Source organism: Sabethes cyaneus, chromosome 3 (genome assembly GCF_943734655.1).
Source record: "Sabethes cyaneus chromosome 3, idSabCyanKW18_F2, whole genome shotgun sequence".
NCBI lineage: Eukaryota > Metazoa > Arthropoda > Insecta > Diptera > Culicidae > Sabethes > Sabethes cyaneus.
The window spans coordinates 226643703-226650688 of NC_071355.1; positions in this window are offsets into that span (position 1 = coordinate 226643703).

Genomic DNA, 6986 nt, shown 5'->3' on the forward strand with positions numbered 1-6986 from the left:
CGCTGTACCTTTGTTAGAGCAGGACAAAAGTAAAAATTTAAACCGATCATTAAAATCTAGCCCCATGCATCGAATCGCGCCACACCGACGATCTCGTCCTAGCCCGTGATCAAGTGCGCCTTTATGACGCTAATTGCAACGGACTGAGATTGCCGCCATAAACGACCGCACGGTAATCTCCCAGCTTCCTCCCCCTCCCGGCGGGATCTACCGATGGGGACGCAGTATAAATCGTCAAAAGCAAAAATTCCAACTCGAACCATTTCGACCCAAGAGGTGCAGCAAATGCAGCCTATTCAATCAATTACAAACCGGGTCGGTCCACGCCGGGTGAAGTGGCAGAAATCGCTGGAGGCGACTCTCATTAATGCCTGGCTGCCGGGGATGCTGCAACTGATCGGCTCCGCCGAGATTGGACTGCCAGCATTTAAGAAATAATTGCCGCTATTATTGAGTGCAGCTTTTAACGTAATAACAATAAAACAATTTTTCAGCTTCGTACTCCCGCTCGGCCGATGATGTTGCCGGTGATGTGCGCTAAGGCTTGGTTTAGGTTTCGGTTCCGTCTGCCTGCACTACTGAGAGCTCGGACGGTCGACTGTCGGATTCGCACCGATCGTTCGTTCTACCTTGACATTATGCTTGGTGTGATCAATTGAAATTTTTCCTGAGTCTTGATTGAGCTCAGCCGAAATGCGATTAATTAGGATCGTAAAGTTTGCGAAATTTATTTCATATTTCTGAGCTAATTTATCTGAATTCGAGCTGCGAAAAGTCTGCTGATTTAAGGACTCGAGGACAAGCGCAAGCGCAAGAATAAATATGACAGGTTCGTCCGCTGACAGAGCAAGGTGGAGTTTTTTCAATTAATGTCTACCAAGATCGTATCAAATGAAGCGACGGATCGGCACTGTAGCTGTCTGTTACAAACACCGTCAATTATCCCGCGGACTGCGGTACAATGTAGGATCGTACTGACAGAACTGCTATGCTGGCGGGGTGATCTTCACGAGCTATGCGACAGCTATCGGAAGAAAATCTCACCGGAGTTTCACGAAGCGGTCACGTTTGAAATGTTAATATCGTTAACGATTTGGCGCTAGCGATGAGCAGTGATGATAAATGGACAGATAGAACTCAATGATCGCCGATCAGAAAGGCCGTTTTTGCTTTGTACCGTACTTCCAGTGAGTTGCCATTCCGAAGCATAACACAATCAAATGTTGACAATCTATTAAAACTATGATTGAAGCCGATTTGAACATTTTTATTTTAAAATAACGTTTCTAGTAGTATTTCACAAGCTGTGATTCAAAGCAATTTACTGCTGCAAAAGGCCATGTCATGTGTAAATATCGTTAGTGTAGACCAAAGATAGGTGTGTATTAACTTTGAGTTCAACCCTCGCCGTCTTTCGAGGCATACTTCCAATTGGACGTTGCATCGGCAAACAGTTTGAAGCATACCGAGTGCATTTGAAGTCGCGCAGGCACACCTAACGCCGGAGTTTACAGATTCCCACAGTCATCAAGTTCGGTCTCGGTTAATTGCGCGTTCTTCCCTCTCTTCGCCACGTGAAGTCGTTACTAGAAAACAATCAACTTGACATATTAGCGCTTTAATTAACTGCATTGAAATTGAAAACAAATTATCTAAACTGTTGATTGACAGATAATTACAACGTTAATCAATGAGCTAAATTGTGCCTGCCTGGCTTGTATGCGCGAAGGGTGAATAACACACAAAAGACTTGATAGCTGCATCTTGCATCTTCAGTAGTTTCAAAAGGGCGCAGAAGCATGCACCGAAGCATATATCGATTGCGTTATGTAATTTCAAGCTTTCAGCTCACACGGAAAGCATCATGTTGTTTGTTTTCAGGAAAATGATACGTTAGGTACTAGTTAACTAACTTGGCCATCCAGGTGCGGTTTAATGAATATCCAACAAACTTTACTTAAATTTGTGCCATCCTGAGCAACCAACATCCGAAGAAGAAAAAAATGCAATTGCATCAACCTTTCAACTTTCCCACCAAATCTCTGTTAATAAACTTTGACCCGAAGACCTCTCGCAGATCGCGCACTCAAAGAGGGATCGCTTTTCACTGATGATTATGGTGTATTCTTGCAGTTCCGAATTTCTCCCGGACCAACTCCGCCAGGTTCTCGGCAATTGTTGTTCTCCGTGTACCTACTATCCTACTTCGCGACGGCAACATCTTTTTCACAGCCGTCCATCCATCGGAGTCGGACAAAGAGCACGGATCGGATGGTGCTGTTGCGCGCGCGCGAGTATAAGCAATCGTGAAAACTACTTTTGGCACGGATAACATCTCGAGCCGTCCTTCTTGCTTGCGTCCTGTTCGCAAACAAAAAAAACTGCATCATCCATAGTACGGATCCATGCCGATCCGATCCGAATGGTCGTCGCTTTCGTCGTCGTGGTCGCTTATACAGCGCGAAGCTCGGTCGAGATCTGGAGGCGGAGAGTCTATTTACTGGCAGCGAGATGTATAATTTAAAAATTATAAACTTGCGCCGGGCCGATCCATCATCCATCGACGGATGGGCCTTTGAAAGGAAAAATGTGTATCAAGATGCAATCTGTTGTTTACGTGTTTCTGCTTTGAAGTTGAAGTTGAAGTCGTTCGGGGAACAAGAACTCTGCACCTTTTTGGTTTTACACCACCAGCGGAAATTTATTTCGAACCTACTGTGAACATACAGTGCAGTGCAATGGTGCGGTGAATTGCATTCAATTGAAATATATCCCACCACTAACTGGTACTGCCTGGGCATGCCGCTAAAGAAGCAGTTAAGTTTTTCAAGACGCAAACAAACAGTTTGTGGACCGAATTTTTTTATTCAATTTTAAATGCCTAAAAAACTATTCACAAAACCACAGAGCAAAAGTGAACTAATAATAATTGCCCGATATTCTCACCTACAGTATCGTGTATGTACTTGGAAACAGTCATATATGTATGACGAGATGCTCGGTGTTCACTGTCGATGTGTTGGCGCTGGCTGTGTGGCAATCAGCGAACGGCCCAAACAATGTGTCGTTGATTTAGCAACAATGTACTTCCTTTGGTCGATAACTGACGACCAAATCAGCCGGGCTGTGCGGTGCTGTGGAGGTGTCAAGGATGAGACCGACATGGGCGGGGGGTGGTTGATGGCAATCAACACTAAACGAAGCTATTGAAAATTAAGGCTTTGCAGTTTCCCTCGTCGTCCGGCTGCTGGCTGGCTCAGTATCTTCTGCTTGACAGTCAAGTGTGCCAGCTGATGTTTTTGCTACTGCTTCTGCTAAATTTAATCTCCCTAAGCGCTTCAGCTGGGATTTCAGGAATATAGGTGAAGGTGTTTTGTCTGCTTTTTCCCTGCCTTATCACACGCACTGTAGGATAAATCCTCCACTTTACAGTTGATAGAGATATGAATTCTAAATGATTTTATAATATGATTGTGATTATAGTTAGTAGATTCAAATCGATACCATTTATTCGCAAATTTTATATGTTGTGCCCCAGTCCTAGTTGAGAAAAGTTTGTGGAATGTCCCAGAGGCAGAATACAAGACAGATTGAAGTCCGACTAACAGTAAACTTGAACACCCCTCGTGCGTCACTAGCAAGCCTCTTTTGGTACGAGTAGGAACCGCTTGACATGACTTTGTTTACATGTTTATGGACAACAACTGATCCAAGCTTCATCGAAATATTCCTCCACGTTGCAGTGCAGTACAAAATGGAACTCGAACGACGTGAAAAATTCTTGCACAAGCACCAGGAAAATCCAGAGTGGCCTGGATCACAGTTCGCTAAGGTGTTAAAAATGCCAAACCCAAGTAGCACAGCGCCGTCACATGTAGTTATTGTAACCTAATAATGACCAGAAATAGTCATTAATAGGTTGCTACAACTAAAAGCGACTGCAATATGCTGCTAGGGAAAGCAACAGTGTGTAATGTTCTGAAGGATTATAAGAAGAACTTAGGTGTGGAAAAGCGGCAAAGAACTTTCAAGAAAACCGGAGCTAGAGACCGAGAGCTGAGGAGGAAGGTATTGAGGTGCGTTAAGTCCAATCCTGGCATCTTCATCCGAAATGAAGCTAGCAGGTACAATGCCAACGCGGTCAAACCACGTGGAATATCATCGTTCGAGAAGGCTATAGGTCTTACACTGCCAGTAAGCATTCAAATCGGCATTTGAAGCAGAATTAGGTCGCCAAAAAGCATGCCAGGCGTTTGCACGAGCAAGTTTTGACGAAATTTAATGGATGTATTTTGATGGACGACGAAACCCAGGTGAAAAAAGGATTTCAAGCAACTTCCCGGTCAAAAATTTTACATTGCAAATGGACGTTGCGATATCCCAGGCAAGTATGAGTTCGTGTTTGCTGATAAATTAGCAAAGAAGGCAATGATCTGGCAAGAAATATGTAGCTGTAGACTGAAGTCTGAGCCTTTCATCACTTTCTCAACAATGACATCAAATGTATACATGAAAGAATGCTTGAAGCAATGGTTTTTGCCATTCATTTGTAAACATAAGGGTAATGTTATATTCTGGCCTGATTGAGCGAACTGTCACTACTCTCAAGCGGTGTTTGGGGTAGGTAGCTAACAAAGTCGATTTCGTGCCAAAAAAGATGAACCCTCAAAATTGTGCGGGGTTTCGAGTTTCGACCCATTTAAAAATTTTGGCCAATTGTTAAACAACGACGTAGTTTTGACGTAGCGGGAAACACTCAACAATGGTAAAAAATGAGTTCAAAGTGGAAGAAACATGCTGATTCAGATGCATCTTCAAGTGTGCATGGTATGAAGAATTCTATTGAAATAAAAGTTCAGAATCAAAGAAATGCAACGATGTAATACTGTAAAACTTGAAGCTGAATAAAAATACTGCAATCCAGTCATGTATAGTTATTTTGCGACTCTCAAGTTCAGAATTATAAGTTGTTCTACGCGTCCAGATTAACTTTTAGTCAAGAACGGTCCTAAATGACTGCCTTGGGGAACGCGGACGGTACCTGCGAATGACAACAAAGTTTATTCACTAATTCTGATAGATATAGCTGAGTAATTCTCGCTGAAATGGAGGCCACTACTGCCACGAGGTCTTCAAATATTGGCACTTTTGCGCTTAATTGGTTGAAAATGGGTAAAGCGACCGTCATTCCCTACAACATTACATGCACGCATTTTCATCTAGCTGAACCCAGATGAATCAACCCCGGTCGGCTTTTAAATATCAATTTAATATTATTAAATTTAACATTTAATTCGATTACCCACGCCTGTCGGTGACTCGATCGAGCGACGGCGTCGGTAGGGCAAAATACTTAAATGAAAACAATCCTCGCGTTTGCACCACCACATTCTAGGTGAACGAACGCGCAAGTTTCTTAACCTGCGGCAACGAACAGTTCCCAAAACAAATGCGCCGTTGCATATTGCCGACTAAGGTAAACAACGAAGCGCGGAACTGTTCGAGTTGACAAAACAAAGCCCCCCCGCGCGAGGGGCGTATGTATGCGCCGAAAAAAGGAATGTCTAAAATGTATGCGCGAGAGGGAAGCTCGACGGACAGCGTGAGGTCTGTCGCTAGGCAGAATAGGACGGAACTACCTCGAGAAGGAGGAGTTTCCTTAGGGCAAAGAGTTTTTAGTAAGTAAGAAATAACTTTGTGAGAAAAATTTAGGAAAATAAAGGAGATTCCGTTCTGACACGCCGACCCGTCTGGTCGGTAGTGGACAATAAATACGTTTTTCATTTACGTTTCGCTTCATGGGTAAAAAATAAGAATTACACTTTTGATACCTCGAAATAGTGGACCCTAGGTTCAAAATTAGTTGAATTTTGAGCAAACCTTGAGATCTATATCATGTGATATTTCATAAATTTGCCATGAAACAACTAACAAATGGCCCGGTTCTGTAAAGAAGAAGATCAGGGCTTTCAAATGGAGTAAAAAATGTTTGACGGCCATCTTGGGCTTGGTCGCCATACGAAATAATTCGTCGACGACCGACGACCATGGAACCAGTTTACCACAATTCTGAGAAGTTAAATTCGCTAAAAGAATGACAGAGATCGTGAAGAATTAGAACAACCATTCCGAGCTAATGACACGCGCCGGTTTTACGAGAAGGTGAACTCGTAAGGACTAAGCTAAATACCGAAACCCGATATGTTTAGGGACGAAAAAGGGCATCTGATCACAAACGAGCGCGCAGGATCGTCCGATGGAAACAACTCTCCGATGAACACCTCAATGGAGAAAGAAGCAGAGCGGAAGTGGACTCTACCGTGGGTTATTTCCAAGATTTGGGAGGAGGAGAATCTACCACTGGGATCTACAGAAGAAATTGTTTGTTTCATCTACAAAAAGGGTGGCCAACTATCGAGGCATAACGATTGCAAACGCCACCTACAAGGTAACCTAACAGATCCTAATTCGTCGGCTTCCCGATAGCACAAGGTTTCGTAGGAAATTATCAGGCGGACTTCATGAAAGCTCACGAAATGACGGATCAAATTTTTACCATTCTATAGATCTTGTTGATATATCAGGGATACAACGTTTTTATTGACTACACACATCAGTCATCAAGTGTTGACTTCAAAGCAGCATACGATACAGTCGTTCGCAACCAGCTATGGCAAATAACGTACGAACACGGTTTCCCGGACAAATTACCGTTTGCTACGTTGGATCGAGTGATATATTTCGTGCGCATCTCGTGGCCTTCGAGACGCAGCGAGAGTTGAGACAAGATGAGGGTTTATCCTGCATGCTGTCCAACATCGTTCTTGAGGGGCGATCGAACTAGCGGGCAATACAATACAAAATGCACGGTTTTCAGTTTTCACCAAAGGTAGCCAACTCCTACGCTTCGCAGATGACTTGGATATCATTGCCAGAAACTTTCCGACGACGGAGGCATTCTACGCCAGACTGAAAGCGGAGTCTAG